The 19,128-nt window shown below is 38.6% G+C and overlaps 1 protein-coding gene across 1 annotated transcript in view; it reads left to right on the plus strand.

Moving 5' to 3' along the window:
- The window catches only part of Sema6d (semaphorin 6D), a 546,498-nt gene that overhangs the window by 41,174 nt on the left and 486,196 nt on the right, over positions 1 to 19,128 (plus strand). Inside the window, exon 2 of the mRNA XM_076929654.1 lies at positions 9,820 to 9,940. The gene's annotated coding sequence lies outside the window, so the exon portion shown is untranslated. The remainder of the gene's footprint in view (positions 1 to 9,819; positions 9,941 to 19,128) is intronic.

Below are 19,128 nucleotides of genomic sequence, written 5' to 3' on the forward strand. Positions count from 1 at the left end.
TATTGTAAGAAACTAGATTTAGCTGTACATTCTGTTTTTATCTGGTAAGAAATTCTAGCAACTCTCAGATACATTTTGACTTCAGGCCTCTCTTAAAGCTATTCTCCCTTAAGAACTGTTTTGAGCAGGGCTGATGATTTAGCTCGGTGGTATATAAAAGGCTTGATAGGCAAGCGTGGGTCCCTAGGTTTGGACCTCAGCTCTAGAGAGAAAAGAATTGTATTGAGCACTCAACTGAAGTTTTATCTGGTAACCCTTGGATCATAGAGCTGCAGGATGCTTTTCATTCACTGAGTTCAGCTCTTGATTATGTATTTTTCATTGTGCCTATTAATAAGACTTATACACATAGTTTTTACTAACCTCCCATTGCCATGGCTACATTTAGGAACCATTAGTCTGGAATTACAAATGGCATTACTAATTGGTATAAAAGCATACAGATGTCCAGTTGTAGTCAGCTGTGTGCGTGCAAGAGTTGGTCTGTTTCACCCTCTTCCACTCTGTGTCCAGCACCTAACAGCACATGCTCTGACCCCTCTACTTCCCTTCATCCTTCCACGGGCATTAAAATCACCGGGATTTCTTGCTAAAGTCAGTGGTTCTCAAGGTGCCCTTGGTCCCTAACTGAGCAACTGTCAGCCATCCCTAAGAACTTGTCCTTCAAGCACATTCTTAGACCCATCCAGTTCTGCCGCTGAGAAACCCTGGGTGGGGCCAGCAATCTAGGTTTTAATCAGCACTCCAGCTGGCTCTGATGCTGACTCAATAACCATCAGGAAAGACAATAGCTCCCTGAGCTTCTCTATATAAAATACAGATGATTGATGCATGAGTAATTAGCATAATGCTTAAATGTACTTGCAAATAAATCTACACCAGCAGTCAGATTTTAGCAGGCATTCTCTCAGTTTGTCTTTGTGTTTCTCCTCTCCTGTAGTCTTCTTCCTATGAAGCTAAGAACTTAGTTCTTCACATTAACCCAGCAGGTATGTGCAAAGGAGAAGGTCTGATTATTCAGTACTCACCCTTCACCCCTCACTCTTGGCCTTTATTTTCCTCCTCTCTACCCAATGTGGCCTTGGAGATCCTCTGAGAAGGTAGTTCTCCTATCCTTATCTGTCCTGCCTCAGGATGACCTTGGCCAGTATTTCCTGATGAATAATGAAACCTCTCAAAGCTCTTAGCCAGCCACTGTTGACCATATCCACTTCCAGCCCTCCAACTTTAAACAGGGCTCACGTTATCAGAGCACAGAGTCTTCCTGACCCCTGTGTGTTTCCAGGGCTCTCGCCTCAGTACCAACAGCAAGCCTTACACACACACACACACACACACACACACACACACACACACACACCAGCATCCCATCACCCTGACTCATACTCCTGCCAGGCAGGGATACCTTTAAATACACAAAAATACTCGAGGAATGAAATTTGGCTCATATGCATCCCACAATTGGCCATTTGCTATGACAGTGTATATCTAATCCGTAATTGCTTCTGCTTTCTTCATAGTACAATTCTTTTATTTTTCATTATATGGAACTGTCTCCCAGAAGTTTATCCCTTCAGGAGATGTCAATTGTAACAAGAAATATCTGCAATACCTACCCTGCTTTTGTTGTTTCTAAAAATCGAAACTGTAAGTTAGAGATGAACAAGAATCTGTCTTTGGCATTAATATTGGACGAAACCTTCTAAGAAGAAAAATCACTAAATTTAAAGCATAAAACTTTAATGTTTTTTTTTTACTATATTTACAATAATGTTTAAACTTTGGCACTGTTTAATTCCAGAAATATTTTTATGACCTTAAAAATGAAAACCCACCCACATACTTGTTGGTGACTACTCCCAATTTCTTCCTTCCATCAAGCTAGAGGAAAACTCCAGAAACTAGGGCTGTGTTCACTGTCTTTTTGTATTCACCATTTCAGAAGATCCTACTTAAATGGAATCCTTAGTCAGTTGCCTTTGGTATAACATGGTATTTTGAAGATTCATTCATACACCCATGTAATATATATCAGGACTTTAGAGATGTTCACCTCTGTATAGAACTTTACAACAGAAAGTAGACTTCTCATTCACTATCAGTTAATGAATATTTATGTGTTCCTCATATCGTGTGTGTGTGTGTATGTGAGTGTATGTGTGTGTGTGTGAGTGTGTGTGTGTGTGTGTGTGTGTGTGTGTGTGTGTCTGTGTGTATGCAGCACATGTGTGCCACAGCATGGACAATGAAGTCAGAAAACAAACTTCCACCTTATTTGACCCAGGGACTCTTGTTTTTCTAAGGTGTACACCAGAGCAGATGGCTCATAAGTTTCTAGAGAACATCCTGTCTTCAGTTTCCACCTCCTCTTTGGAGGACTGGAAATACAGAAGTCCACACTAGGCATTTGGCTTTTATATGAGTTCTGGTCTTCATCCTTACACAGGACACTCTTTTACTCAGTGAGCCATCTCCTAGCCTCTACCTATGAAACTTCTGTCACTTTGCTCTAAAGAAAAGTAGTTGTGGTGGCATTATGGCAAAATTTGTCTGAACATGTCTCTTGGTTAGACACTAGGAATGGAGCTGGTAGATCATGCTGGACATTTTGAGGAACAATCAAGTTGTTTCCTCAGAAGCTCCACGAGGTCACATTCTTATGAGCAAAGAGAAGTTCTGGTTTTCCACAGTAGCTTTAACACTGGGTATTTTGTGGGTTTTATCTGTCTTATTAAATACAACTTAGAGTTCAGGATGCTGCATGTCTTACCATGTGTCCAAGCTCATTTCTCTAATGGGCAAAGACTTTAAGCCTACTTGGTTGTGCTTATTTTCATGGCTTTGTATCTTGCCTGGAGAAATGGCTCCAAGTTCTTCCCACATTTTAAAGTCAGAGTGTTCCTGTTTTTATCATTGGGATGTATACGTTTTAAAGGACTATCCTCAGAGCCAAACTGACACCATCTTTAGGACTTCTTGGGGACCTGCTCACAAAGGCTCATCAGAGCTGCACTTGTTCAGTCCTATGATGGTTTGAAGAAGTCGTTCCCTATAAGTCCCTGAATTTTAATTCTTGTTCCCGAGTTGGTGGCTCTTTGGGAAGGATTAGGAGGTATGGTCTTGCTGAAGGAAGTGTCACTCAGGAGAGGATTGGAGGCTCTCCATGCTATTCCCAGTGTGATTTTTTTTGCCTCTGTTGTGGATCAGATGTGAGTTTTCAGCTGTTCCTTCTGCTATTTCTTTGCCCTGTCATTATAAATTCTAACCTTCTGGAAAATAATCCCAAATAAACACAATGTTTTATAAGTTGCCTGGATCATGGTGTTTAATCATTGTGATAGAAACATAATCAGGACAAATACTTACTTTACGTTCTAGAAAAAGGGGGAATAGAGGGAACATGGGAATCTCATCTGAGTATCTAATCACCCTTCCAATCTGTTCAATTCAATTCTACCTTAATTACACAAGGCCTGGATCCTTTGGTGAGAGACTAGTGGATATAGGTAAAATAGGATAAAAAGAGAAGGTTCTATCTATGCATCCATGGGGAAGCCATCATTACTGCTAGTTAAAGGCAACCCAGCACGGTTGCCTTAATGTCTCCTATGCTCCTACCCATAACTCCTTACTGTTGTAAATAAGCCTAATACATGCACTGGTTCTCCCAGTGAGATTAGGCAAAATAAAGACTTTGAAAGAGGGGTCGATCTTGTTTAGTTCTCCCCATGGAAGGGATCTTAGCTCAAAATCCTTTATGTAATCTAGAACTATTGCCTCATTGGTTTAAGTTTAAGGGTTTCTTCCATTTCATGAGTTGTGTTGACTTCAGCAGTGATGTGGGGCTCACTCCAACAAGCTTGTAATAATGAGGTCATTTTATGTGTTGCTTATGCTATGATGCTGTGTTTAGAAAACCATTGCTGTAGGTCATTACAATTTGTACCTGTGTTTCCTTCCAAGAAGATTGTGCTTTGGCTTTTATGTTTACATATCCAGAGTGGGGTGTATGTGTGTGTGTGTATGTGCGTGTGCATGTGCGTGTGTGTGTGTGTACATGAGTGCACATGTGCGGTTTGTGATAAGAGCCCAAACTCATTTTTGTTTGTGGATATTCTGTGGCTACAGCACCTTTTATTGATATCCTAGTTTGTTCCCAATTGAATGATATTGGCACACTTCATTAAAAATCAGCTCATTGGAGACTTATGGTCTACTTGTTATTCGACCCTACTCATCAATTCCATGTATATCTGTATGCTTGTGCCACACTGTAAGATTTTAAATCAGGACATTTTAAGACCTCTAAGCTTGTTTTTTCATTTTCAGTATTGCTTGTCTATTATAATGTTTTGAATTTCCATGTCAATTTCAGGGTTACCTTGCCCCTACAGGAATGACAGTATTTGATAACAATTACATTCTGTCTGCAGATCAATACAGGCAATGCAGTGCCTCCTTAATGCTACTGACTCTTCCAATCTGTGAACATGGGTAATCTTTCCATTTTGTAAAGTAGTTAATCACTTTCAGTATTATTTCGTTTTTAATATATAGCTTTGCCTCATTAGTTCAGTTTATTCTTAAGTATTTTATTCCTTTCAGTACTAATTTATTTTTATATAGTTTATTGTTAACATACATACACACATATATGTATATACACATATACACACATATATGTTTGTTAACAGTAAACTATTTGAAATATATATACCTTGAAAAAGAAAAATAATATATATTAATTTTATTGCATACCCTTCATTTAGTGAGTTCAAGAATTCCGTGAAATATTAGGGTTTTCAACATAAAAGATTAAGTCATCTCCAAATACCAATTCTCTTGATTCTTGCTTTTCATTCAGGTCTTTGTCAATTATTCCTCTCTGTGCCTTACTGCGGAGTTTTGTGATGAGAACTGACATTACTTGCTTTGCTTTTGACCTTGATGGGGAAATTCCTAGCCACGTTCTGTGTCTGTGACCTGAAATGAATGGATGACAGCAGGGCAAATAATGGTCTAAGTAAGACACTTGAGAGGAAAGGCTGAGAGGAGGTGCTTACAAAGGACATCTTATACAGTAGTTCTGAGCACCTGTAAGATCATGTGCAGGCCTGGGAAATGCATAAGAAGGCTAAACCACTAACCTTTGACCAACTTCCAGGCTCTGTGAAAGCAGTCAGTTTAAATAGAGACTAATACATTGGCCCATTGGTGTTTTGGACAATGTCCTATAAAGGTAAATAGAGTAGGTAAGTTTCTAAGACATCTATGGGCGTAGGCTCTCATTAATCCTCAGTCACGGAGTTCCTGGTCAGTTTATTCCTCTCAACTTCCATCTGGATCTATCTCCTTCTAGAACACACCCTGTTGTTGCTTTTAGGACTATTGTCAAGGTGTCTCAGAGCAGAGGAGAAGACAAGGGATATCTAAGGCACAAATTTGTACTTCCTAGCCAGTTTTTTTTAAAAAATGATTTTAGGGTTACTGTAAACATCTTTATTTCTAGAATTCGGAAGTTGTGAAGTCTCATAGTTTTTAATTGATTTTTAAAATTACTTTTATGAAGGGGTATGCTTGGGTTCCCTTGATCGGCCGTTCTCACAGCTAAACATGATGGTTGGACTAGGCAGTCAACCTCTTTCTGTGTTGCTGGAGAAACAGATTGTGTCTGCTACCACATACAGTGCAGCCACAGAGGGGTCACATGGGATTCTTAGCTCCATGTCATCATGTTTCTCCAATGTTGAACATAACAGAATTTTAAACATTTGATGTCATGGTTCAGCACATTATACATTATAGAGTTCATGACAATGCTAACATGGTTAAAAACAAAATCACCAATGTATATAAAATTTTAAAATGTAACCTTTTTCATTATATTTTCGTGTGTGTGTGTGTGTGTGTGTGTGTGTAAAGGAGCTGTTTTTAAACTTTCTAACATACAGGAAAACAATGAGAATATAAATCTAGCAGCTTTATAATAAAACCCTAAGGTCATTAGGAAGACAGATTGCTCAGGTACATTTAAATGTGCACGGGGGAGTGGGATGGAGGGAGGGTGTTCCTGAGCCATGCTTGGGTGCTTGCAGCACTTGGATGCCAAAAGCTGTCCCATTCCTTGAAGTGCTATTTGGGTGTGGAAAAAAAAAAAAAAAAAAAAAAAACCATCTATTGCCTTTAGCTGTTGAGACATGGCTTCAGACCTCAAGTATATTTTGCATGACAAGGTCCTGATATAATGTATGGCAGGCCAAAGCCAGTTCCATTACAGAAAGAGGAAGATTGTGCTGAAAGACTACCTATTTTGCATATTAGAAAACATCCTTCATAAGAGTTCTGTCTGTGGCTCAAAAGCACTGCCTTGAATTCAGGGCCTCATTTAGGGATAAAGTTAACCAAGGGAAATTGAAATGTGTACTTCCTGCAATACTGACCAAGTTCTAAGTATGGCCTGACTAATTTTCTCTGACAGAGCTCAAGGAATTTCACGTTTGTCGTTTTTGTATGCTGACTACCAGGTCTGCGAACACAAAACAAACTGAAATGCTCTGCACTTTGTATCATCTGTCCTCTTGCAAGTTTTCCATCTGCTTATCATAATGTGGTTTCAGGAACAGGTGATCAGCCTCAGAGGTTAGTTGCCAGAACTGGGGAGCAAGCTGTCTGGATAAACACTTATCTTTACTTGATCCTTAAATAGTACTCAATAGGGAGGTGGGATGCAGTTTATAAAGATCACTGGATGAGGCCTGAGGGGTAGGCATGTTAGTCCCAGCTCTGCATCTGGTTCTGTGGCAACTGCTGCTCTAAGTGGCTTGGTTTTATGGTCCTTCCTCTGCAAAGTGTACTTGATCAGGATCTTTCCAAATGTGCTGTGTAAACTCAAAGCCTTCTTAGAGTTGCTTCAGGTGTGAGTGCTGGGATGTGAGGCAAGGGCTGGATAGCGAGGCTCTGTCTACTCCTTTCAATCAAAACTGCTTAAATTCTCCTTGTCTTCGACATTTGCGATTCTAGCAGAGAACTTTCTTAGGGAAGATTCTGAGGCCTTGAGAATCTCTTTCTGAAAGGCTTCTCTTGCGTGTCACCTTGTGCTGTTATTGTGTACACCAAGACTGCACAACTTCAGGATTCACATGCGTCCATGAGTAGCAACCAAAGAATCATCCACACCTCTTGAGTGAAATTAGTGGATAGAAAGGATGTTGGGGCGAAGTAGTGTGTGCCCCATGTCTGTTAAGTGTGTTTATTCATCATGATGATGACACAAGCATTCTGACAGTAGCTGGATATTTTTGGTGTATTCGTGTTCTTTTTCACTATAGTGCATTTTTATTTCTGTCATATTTTGCCAAACAATAAATAAAGAAGGCATTAATATTCATGAGATGTTGCAGGAAGAAAGTGTTGAGTTTATTTTGCTCTCAGGGACACAGCCCACCAAAGAGAGGATGCTGTACTTGTAGTTAGAGAATAAAATAGGAACAATGATAACAACAAGCTGCCTAATTCTCCAGGGCATGTTAGAAGCACACAGAGTTGCCTGGACTCATTTATGATGGTTAAGCATTTTGCGTTGCCTCATAGCTCACTTTTACTTACATTGATTTGAGCCCCAGAGTGTCCCTGAGCCTGTCCTAACTATCTCCGACACAGTAGAAACTTAGGCATGGATGAAGAACCAAAAGTCCTTTTTCTTACTCCAGTAGAAATTATTCCCAGCCATCAGTATCTCTGAATTCCTCAGTAAATCTTACTTTCCTTAAGAAAGAGGAAACTGTGTTTGCAAAGTGCACATCACAGTTCTCTGCCCATGCTTGAAGTTCACTGTGTTTTTGAAGATGACAAATAAGGATAACACATGCAACAACTGCATTTTAATGTCAATTAGTGTGCACTCCTGCAGAAGCTGCACAAGTTTTCTAGTCTTTGTGGGCTGCCATCTTTGCTCACTCTAGGTCATCAGTGATGGGCTCAGACCCAGCCTTGGAGACTACCCAAAGTCAAATGATAAAGCAAGAGAAGAAGTACCATTTTAAGCAACAGTGAAAATGTTTGGCATGTTCCTTAGGATTCTTTAATATTTGGGGATGAATACTAAACTCAACTGAGAACTTTGGTGTTTAAACATGGTAAAATGATCATATCTTTCAAAATAATTTCCACCCCCAAGTATTCCCTACTTTATTCTTCAGAGCAGCTAGAGTTAGCCAGGAAGAACATGTTGTCTTTTGAATGCAAGTTTTAGCCTCAGATCTTTCTTTGTCCACTCATTCTGTATAATGCAGAATAGAAATCAGTGCTCATGAGTCCCCTTGTTAGAGCCAATCCCCTTGACTTGAAATTTGAATGTATTATCTGGGAGTCATATGATCTTGTGCTTCTCTAATATCTCAAAAATCATAAGGATATTTTTATTAATATGTAAGTAATATCTGTAAGATGTAATGTGTGGGCAAAGATTTTGTGACTTGCCCATTGTAAATTCTGTACAGGTGTTTCTATGATCATTGTTTACCTATCTAAGCTTCAGCTGCCTCTTCTCTAAACATGGAGTTGTGACAAGAACATTTGTAGGTTACAGGAAGCTTTGTAATGTCTCTTTTGATTTCCTTTTCACATCACAAATATTCAGTAAATCATAACTGTCATTTTTATGTGGGGGTTATTGTAAATCTTGACCTCAGTTATATGTTGTGTGGCTGGACTCCCTCCTGGTTTTCCCAAAGGAGTGGACACATGTGATCCTCTCCTTTCCTACTGCTCCAATTAGGGATTTCTGCCAAAAAACTGTTCCTCACACAAAGGAACACATACTAGTCAGCTAGTTAGCTAGTTGGTTGGTAACTGCTACTGAAATAGACTTGTAAATTATTAACTCAACATCTGAACAGGGAGACTCATATAGTGCCTAAGCTTTGATTATGGCCATTCCACTGAGTATAGACATATTTTGTCCCCTTCTCTGGCTTTGCAATTAGTATTAGTAGCACATGGATCAGTAATAGAGTTGAGATGAGGGTTGAATACTCAGGTGCAATAGGGCACTGGGCACAGAACCTCTAGTTCATAGTAAAGTCTATCTTTCTCCCACCTTATCGTCAAATCAGCCCCTTTCACTAGATTCTTTTAAAGAAATCATTTCCAACCTCAGCCTTGTCACAATATGACATTAGAGACTCTGGACTACTTCATGATTTGGACTACTTCATGATTAGAATGAAACAGTATTCTAATACAGCTGCATGTTAGCATTTATATTCTCAAAATTAGTTAAAGCAGATTGTTTTATGCAGAAAAACGCAGACACTTGAAATGTGCACATGGTTACCAGTTGCCAAAAATTCAAATTCATTGATTAGTCATGGCCAAACATTTTGAGATCATCCAAGGATTTACAGAAATTAATCCAATTACGTGGATATATTTCCTTTGTGAGTTCTATTGGTGACTGTTTGGGGAAAATAGAATATTGAAAACATCAATATGGTGCAGAAAGAAATCTTTTTTAGCCAAAGCATTATGAAAGATTTTGCTATAATCCATTCAGAAGTTCTGAAAGGTAGATTAGATATATGATTCAGGTTTAGCCACTGAGGAAATAAAAACACCAAAAAGAATGAGAGGGTCATCCATCTACTAGCAAAGTAGGGGCACAGCCTGGGTTAGAATGCAGATGACAGTGCTCTCTAGACTTACAAGGAACAATGTGCAAGCGAAAATGTGTGTTTAGAAAGCACATCTAGAGTTAAATGGTCCTGCTAGAGTATCTGTTTTATTAATATTCAGTATCTCATTGCTATCTAATTCTGATAGGTACTGTAAAAAGCAAAGACCATCCAGAATAAAAAGAAACTTGAAAACCAGAGGCCATCCCAAGACATCAACAAAGGAAACGGCTGGAATCAAAGGAGAGAAAGGCAGTGTGCACCTGGAGGTAAGTGCGGCCACCATTGCCAGGAGGCTATGTGCAGGCCATCACCATTTACATCTTTACAGAATTAAAATTGATTCAATTTCATGAATTCATGTTTGTGTATTCATCTAATTCTTGAAGGTCATTTGTGTCTTCTTGCTATTGTAATAGAATGTGTTTCTCTTTCCCACTCTTTGACTCCTTTTCTCTCCAACCTACCTGATTTTTATGTATTTCACTTACAAATAAATTCTAAGGCTATTAACAGGGAATACTTCATGTATTCAATGAAATATATATGTATATAAATGCATATATATGCATATATACATATATATGTGTATATATGAAAGAAATGAGGAAGGGTTGAAAAAGGAAGAAGAGGGTGAGATGAAGAATATATAGAAAAAGGGGTAAAGATTGGTGTTTCATAGAAAGGAGATGAGGAAGAGGAAAATGAGAAAAAGGAATTTCTGGGGGAAAACACCATTAAAAAATTAATTGGATACCAAACACTACTTACTAGGCAAATGTTTCTTTGGCTCCAAGGACATTCTAGATGTTCTTGGTCACACACTTTCCTATTATAGTCTTTATTCTGAACAATTTACTTCAATGGATGTAGTACAAGTTCTTCATAAAATTCTATAAGACATTATTGTCCCATTTGTATGTTCCTGACTCTGGTCTTCTGAGTTCCTAGGAGGTTAGACTGCTTACTATTGACCAGGAGATGCTGAAAAAGGATTTGGGGTCTAAAGTTAGGTTTGTAGGAGTATGAATTTTGATTTTGGCTATTTTTTTGTGGCTTTGGGCATATCACCGGCCACACTTATACCTTTAAAATGCCATAAACGTGTTCTTTTTCATAGTCTTGCTGCCACAAATTAATCTATATAATAGCCTGATGGGAGGTAGCACAGCAAGATTAGGTGCCTATGACTACAAGGACTTATTATTTATATTCCCATTATTAAAGAATCCAAACTTGGATCTTTGAGGTGTCAGTCTATTTTTGTTTAGTTCAACATGATTGTTCCTGCAGTCGCTTTACCAAAGTTGTGGACAGCTTTGGGACCCTCAGAGCTGAGCTGTTCAAGCAGAATTCTCTTCCCAGTTGCGCCTTTGTTTTTTGCATAATGCGATAGACCAGGGTCAGGTTCAATCAAGTAAGGTTTCGTACTAATGACTTATGGTTGGTGTGCAAGGAAGAGGAAGCCATAGGGCATATGCATATGTATGTAGACTTTGGGGGGTCAGGTTTGAAGTTTTGTTAAATCTGCAAAAATAACAGATATTGAGTTAAATTACAATCTAATGACAGTTTGCTCTGGGGCCTGAAGGAGAAAAGGTTATTGGGATTCTTATGTCTAACTACATGCTGGGTCAAAATATATCTTTTTTTAAAAAAAATAATATGGCTCTTCGGTATAAAAGCAGTCCCCAGTAATAATTTAAAAATATTTTAAATATTTTAAATATTTAAAATATTTTTAAATTATTTTAATTTAATTTAAATTAATTTAAATTAATTATTTTAATTTAATTTAAAAATATTTTAAATATTTTAAAATATTATTAAAAAGATGGTTTCAGGATCACTAGATACATGTGATGTTCTTGAAGCCTTACAATATGAACTTTTAACAACCTGGGAACACAGAGACGTACTTAACACACAAAGCTCTATACATTGTTTGAGAAACTGGAATTCTCAGATTAAAGGAAGTGGTGTTTGGAATTTGGGAAACCAGCTAGTAAGAAATGCAATTTTAATGTAATAAGTAGATGATTCAAAATATATGAAATGCTAAAGAGCAAAAAGTGGTCCAGGTTGTTACACCATTCCATACTCAGGTCGGTTTGGGTTTTCTCTGCTCTAAACCTTCTTGCCTCTAAAAGCATCTGCTTGAAATCGGTTATTTGTGTGTGGTCTGTATTCTATTATAACTAACTTCTTACATTCTTCAATTGTCATGATTTGTGATAAATTTTAGGTACCTAGATTTTCTCTTTCATAGAACCATGCAGAAATGATGATGATGATGATGATGATGATGATGATGATGATGATGATGATGATGATGATGATGATGAAGGTCCCTGATGATTTTACCAGGCTCAATTCCTTAGGGGGAAAGTCATAAGAGAGAAAGAATAGAAGTTTCATGGGGAAGATTTAAGTCAGAGTAGTTACTTACATTCAATCTAAGATAGACAATGACGATTAGGATTTAGAACATGCCAGGTAATGCAGAGTTAGCTTTAAAACAATATGGAAAAGTTTCAACGAGCTAGGAAAGGCTATGAGCAGGCTGAATTGGAGATGTGCTAGTACAGACTCTTTCTGAGCTAGCATTGGGCTTAATCAGAAAGCAGAGCATGTTCACATTGTTTCAAGTGAGATGGGTTGAACTGGAAGATGTGATCTTGTGAAAGATCATAGTAAGAGGAGGGGGCTTCTGGTGTGGTATTCTGTGTTCCCCTCAGCAAGTGCCTATGACCACACGTTGTAGACATGTGACTGTGCTAGTGTAGATGTTCCAGTTGAGAGGAATGGGAGCAAGAGAGTAGACCTAACAGTAACCTGACAAAGACCCAAAAGGCAAGCACTGTTGGAATACTGATTTCTGTCAGTATTCCACCATTGCTGTGCAGATTAAAAGGGTCACAGCAGGAAGCACCAGAACAGGTTCTACAATCAAGGAGATTTGATTCATTTCCACTTAGCAAGAATTTGTAGCTTTTGTCCATGTTATTTGCACCTTGATTCTCCATTTGCAGAGGAAATTATCTTTGGATTCCAAAAATTAATTGTGCATGAAAATATAAAAACTTTTTTTTCATCTCAGTCGCATTTGTTATAAAATAATTTCCTCTATTTTTTGTATATTCATTCCAGTAACATCATGATAGATACTGTTATTACCCTCAGTATCTAGATGTGCAAGTTGGTGTACCAAAAAGGAAAATAATTTGCTTCCATTTGCACAGTTTCATGACAGAGAAAAATTTCAAATTTCTAAGAAATCTAACTCCATAAACTAACCAGTAAACACTGCCTGGCCCCACGACATCATCTGAAGGATTTCCTGTCTACATTTATGAGGGAGCTATAACAGGTAATCTCTTCACACCATCTGGTTCCAATGTTGTGTAATTGGTACACTCTGTGAAGAAGAGGGCCTTGTCTAAGCAGTTAGGACAGGACATTTGGAAGGGACAGTCTGGCTTTTTGAGTGTGGCAGAGAGCCATGGAAGCTCCTGATGCTGGGATTTCTAATGTAGGTGGCATTGCCTACCCTGCAATGAGGACCCATTTTATTACAAAGCATCTTTCTCTCAGGAGTTCAAGCATGAAATATTTTTTCAGAGTTCTATTTCTGTGCTGGACATTGAAGAAGAAGAAGGAGGAGGAGGAGGATGGGGGAGGGAAAGGAGGGCAAGGATGAGGAGGAAGAGGAAGATGAGGAGGAAGAGAGGATGAGGAGGAAGAGAAGGATGAGGAGGAAGAGGAGGGGGAGGAGGGGGAGAAGGAAGAGGAGGGGAGGAGAAGGAAGAAGAGGAAGAGGAAGAAGGAGGAGGAGGGGAGGAAGAGGGGAGGAGGAGGGGAGGAAGAAGGGGGAGAGGGGAGAAAGAGGAGGGGGAGGAGGGGGAAGAGAGGGAGGAGAAGAAAGAAGAAGAGAAAGAAGAGGAAGAGAAAGAAGAGGAAGAGAAAGAAGAAGAAGAAGAAGAAGAAGAAGAAGAAGAAGAAGAAGAAGAAGAAGAAGAAGAAGAAGAAGAAGAAGACGATGACCACCACCACCACCACCACCAACAACAACAACAACAACAAGAAAAAGATTCTAAGAACAAGAAATTACAAACATAAGAGAGGAAATATCTGTTAAGGATAGATGTTCCTGTGTATGTGATGTCGCAGGAGTAGAGAGGCCATGGTGGCTTGAATGAGAATGTCCCAATTCAGTCATTTGAACACTTGGTGAGGTTAGGGTGGTTCACCGTTGCTGGAAAAAAATACCTCAGTGGAAGTAGCCTTTCAGAATTTAAAGTCTCAAACCACATCTAATTTCTTCTCTCTTCTTAATGGTTGTGTTAAAAGATATGGTTGCTCAGCCTCTTGCTCCTACCTCCATGCCTGCCACTTGCTGCAATGCTTCTTCCATGATAGACTCTCAACTCATTGGAATGACAAGCACAAAAAACTTATCTTCTACCTTGGTCATGGCATCTTATCACAGCAACAGAAAAGTAACCAATACAGAGGGTAATTATGCAAGGAACATTATTGACACACCTGATAGAAATAGAAAAGTTATGAGAAACTGGACCTTCTGACAGGATTCAGATGTTTTGTCAGGGCACATCCCTGATTTTCTTGCTATATGCTCATCTCTCAAGTATGAGTGTCCTTCACCAACCTTTCATTATGTGTTAAGGGAACAAGACTGTACTTCTAAGTCCTAGAAGGAAACAAGTAAGGACAGTATGGCTAAACTAGACATTGGTACCTTTGGGGAAGCATCACTGTTTCTGAAAGCGAAGAGGTTACTGTTAGATCCATGGAAGCTCAGTATGTGGAGGAAGAAAAGCTGGTGGGAACCAGTGGTGTAGCATGCAGTAGTTGTAAAATGGATTGAAATAGGCCAAGTGGGGAAGAAACCACTGAGTATCTTAGTTTGACATATTAGAAATTTAACTTTCTCTCTCTCTCTTAACACAACCATGAAGGAGAGAGTGAGCAAACATCTAATTTAGCTCTCAGTAGACTAAAGTCAAAGTTTCCTTAGTGGCACCTTTGTTTTCCTTATTCTAGACACTACTGCTCCCTTGACATATGGCCCACTCCCCCAACTTCACAGTCAGCAGCTCAACAGTGGGAGTTATGTTTCCATGTCCTGGCGCTGCTCCTGCATCTGTGATCACATCTCCTTTTCTCACCACAGCCAGCAATCGTTTTCTGCTTGTAATATGGCATATGCGGCAAAAGACCCATCCAGAAAATCTAGATAACCTCCTGACCCTAGTGCCACATCTGGAAAGTCCCTTTTGATGTATGGTGATATAACCACAGATTCAAACAGTCAGGGGACTGCCATCTTGTCATTCTGCCTACTTCCATAGTTTGCTTCTTCACAAAGCACATTATAAGATACAAAAGGATAACAAACCCTGCAGCAGTGAAAATAGAGAAATTCTGTATATTTTTTCCTCAGTGTAGTAACAGTAAAACAAAACTACTACATTATTTACTTTTCTGTTGTGTGATAAACACCATGATCAAGGTAACGTAAGAGAGTTTGTTTGCACTTTTGAATCCAGAAGGGCTAGAGTCCATTATGACAGCAATTGGCCAGTATGATGGCAGGAGTGAGAAGCAGAGAGATACATATTTGAATTAGAGTGACTAAAGTCTGGGGTCTCCAAAACAGTGGAATCAACTGAGAACTATGCTCAAATATCTGAACCCATATGAGATGATTTTATTCAAACATCCCAAATCATTATTGTGACCATAAGATGTATATTGAGCTTAGGTTTCTTGTTTGGTCAGGAATGAAAATTTCATATTTACTTTAGCTGGAGTAGAGACACAATCATACTGGTTAGTGTTCTACCTCATGTCTATTGTCTCTCTGCTGGTACTGGCTTTCTTCCTGGTTTTATCTGATGTTATTTAGTCATCTCTATTCTGAAATTTCTAGCTAATGTACATATGTGCATCTATATTCATGCATAGCTGTGATTTCAAATATATGAGACTAATAACTCAACTCTAAAGATTCTATTAATCATTTCATCATCAGACTCTGCTGTGGTATAAATTGTTTTTTAACTATCCAGAGTGTTCACATATATCCAGAGTGTTCACATGGCGTTCCAGGAGTTATATCAGATTGCTGACCATTTAGTGAAAGATGGAGCATTAGTACTTACACTTTGTTGAGGATAGAGACATGGATATTTTATACCTCATACGTGTATAAAAATGATAGAATTAGCATGGGAAGCAAATGGTTCCAAGTATTATGGCATTGTTCTGAAAAAATGTGAAGTATCCTATAAATGAGAAGTCACCTGGTTTGCTATTATGAACTTAAAATAACCATGAGCCTAAAGAATATTCTTCTAAGCAAAAAGCAGGTGTCAAAATATCAGCCCAATGGAAATAAAATCTATTTTTCTTACTTAGTCCGATCTGAAAAGGAAGCTCAATTTTCCATGAACTTTTTGTACCTGAGATGAAAAAAAAGTTAAAAGTTATGAAGGAAAAAACTAGAACTAGCATCCAACAAAGTGGCATGTCCTACTATCAAGCAAGAAGCGAGAGAAATGATTACAAAGAAAACACTCAGAAAATAATCAGACAGAAGCTTGTGAGTTTAGGAGATTCAATGGTGGCTAAGGTTGTTTCCTGTTGTGTAGAAAAACCCAATTTAAAACCAAGTGCACAGAAGGCACCAGCGTTTAAATGGGCTGGAACAGTGAAAGTTTGTAATGACTACATTAACCACTGGAAGTTAGGTTATACTTGTTGTGATTTGCTCAAGACAGTAGAGATATGCATACTGTATTGTAGACTGATAGTCATTCAACATGATTAAACCTTGAACAGATATGGGAGACCTGAGGAGCTAGGAAGGAAATGAAGCTCTAAGGACCCCGATGCTTTTCTCATTGTTCCATTGATTTGCAGGGTGGAATGGCAGATTTAGCAGTCATAGGTTCAACTCCCTGAGATGTTCATATTTAGAATTGAGTGTGAAATTAGTATGGCTTCCAATCTGCAAGTCCTCTCATCTTGTGTAGAGAATTTTGGATAACTTTGCCTTTAAAACCTAGAACTCTCCGTTGCATAGCCAAAGTTTGTCACCTCTACTTAGCAATACTCACCAAGCTTCGGAAGTTGAGCTTGCTGCAGATTAGCTAAGTTCTAAGCCCTCACAGCTGACATGCCTCAAGAGTGTCCATCTGCATGACCTGTGCCTCATTTGCATGTTGATTAAATATTCATGAATGTTCCTTCTCTATGAGGTTCTGTGTCACTCACTGGGTGTAGAAAAACAAATGAAGGGATTACATGAGAAGAAAAATAGACATTTATTTTTCTGTGGGTTTATTGTACAATGTCTCCTTAACCTTCCTCTCTTCCCAAGTAAGAGGAAAGCATAAATGTCTTAGGGACTACAGAAGAGATAAAAGATTTGTGTTTTAGGAAATACAGGTTCAGGGAGATACCAAACTAGGACATGGACTAGTAGAGGAGGATTCTCTTGAATCTGTGTCCCAAAAATTAGATGGGCCATGGAAGAGACATAGAAAGAGGTTGTAGATCTGTGAAGCTTAAGAAATGTGGTGTTTAAAATGTTTTGGCCAAAGAGTTAGAGGAAAGAGGTGCTATAAGCAGATAGTCCCCACCAGCTTCTCAGAGGAACACTTACATTTCATTAATAAAAATCTCAGTAACAAACTCAGAGTAACAAAAGTGCAGGGCATCCCCAGACATCCTGGGACTCTCAAACAATAAATACAGGGACAAGGAAAGAAGAGGAGCCTCCAAGTCTCCTGATGATTCAGACAGGATTTAATTTGCATTTAAAGCACAAGATCATAGCTCATGCTCTTGAATTATAAAGCAGAGTCATATCCACTACAAGTGAGTGGGTCCTTTCTCTTAAGACTTTTCAGTGTAGAAACTAAATCCTGTAAAGCTGATGATGCAGATTATATAAATGGTAGGTCTTTTGTATTTACAGTACCCCAGTAAGGGAGGAATTACTACAGAAACACACAAAGATTATTTATGCATTAATAGAAGTGTGTACACCAAGCACAGCAATGAGGAAACAGATTGAAGACAGCCATGGAATGCCCAATGCTCCAAAATGCGTATAACCAGTTTTTTTTTTTAAAGATAAATGCTGAAAGAAAACATTTTTGATGAATCAGTGGAAGAATGGATCTCTTATAAGTATTTGTTTGAACATGTCTCTCACATACCAGAAGTTGTAGGGAATGAGTGACCGTTCCTTTAAATTGTGTTTGTCATTAGCCTTCAATGTGACAAAATGGTACCTTGAAGCAGTGACAGGAATAAGCAGTTCCTACTGTATTCTAAAAATTTGCCACATAACGTGGGATGAGTTGCCCTGGGCCACTGGTTCTAAGGCTTTCTTTTGTAACTTCCTCAGTGCATTCTTCACAGCATAGTGAGAACACCAGTTTAAGTAGGTACCATGATTTTGCCTTCAATATCTTTCAATAACATTTTGATGGTGATGAAGGGAGTTCATGGGGAGAATTCTCTTGGTGACTCTTTAGCTGGAAAGGTATGATGCCAGTGTCGAAGGCACCTGTTTCACTTTTCCTTGATGGTTTTCATCTGGAAACAGCAGATCAAAACTACCCAAAATCTCTTTCACCAGCAGCCTCACAGGTAGCTGATATAAAGGGAGTGTCAGAAAGTGCCAGGAACATCCATTACAAGAAAACTCACAATTAAAATCAGTCAGAAGTCCTTTCTTTATTGCAAGCAGGGTTCAGTGATTGCTTCAACGTTAGTGATTCACATTCCAGCAACACTCCTGAGTTGCTGGGACTCATCTTGTACTTTGTGAGGAAGACTCATTATCGGGAGATCTGTAGTTCTGTACATTCTATCTCTATTCTTATTTTTAGAACATGTGTTGCCTCCTGCCCATTCTTGGCACTCCAAACTGTGTAAGTTCAGATATGCTCAAACATGCCAGCTAGGCTTGCTCTTTTAATGACGTTTCCAGTTTTCTTCTCCCATTGTGTATAAGGGACTCAAGGTACAGAAATCCTGGATTGAGTTTTTTAGTCCTTACCTATTTCACATTTCATTCTTCTTTTTCAAATTAGCTATCATGATTTTTTAAAGCACTTTCTCAAAAATGTTCTAGCAATAAAAATCAATAGAAAAAAAATAATGACTGTCCACAGTCTGTCTGAGTAACCTTAATAATTTTCTTTGGTCTTTTTTATTATAGCTTATTGGATACGTAATTAAATCTTAGTTTTGGTTCAAATTCACATTTCCTGATGGCTGTGGTGAACATCTCTGTGTATTTATTAGTCATCAGCATATTACTTTTAAAAAGTCATCTTTTCATGAATTTTGATCATTTACTAATTGTGCTTTGAAATGTTTTGCTATGGAGTTTGGGATTTCTATGCGTATTTTAAAT

This window comes from Arvicanthis niloticus, chromosome 2 (assembly GCF_011762505.2).
Source record: "Arvicanthis niloticus isolate mArvNil1 chromosome 2, mArvNil1.pat.X, whole genome shotgun sequence".
In the NCBI taxonomy this organism is placed as follows: Eukaryota; Metazoa; Chordata; class Mammalia; order Rodentia; family Muridae; genus Arvicanthis; species Arvicanthis niloticus.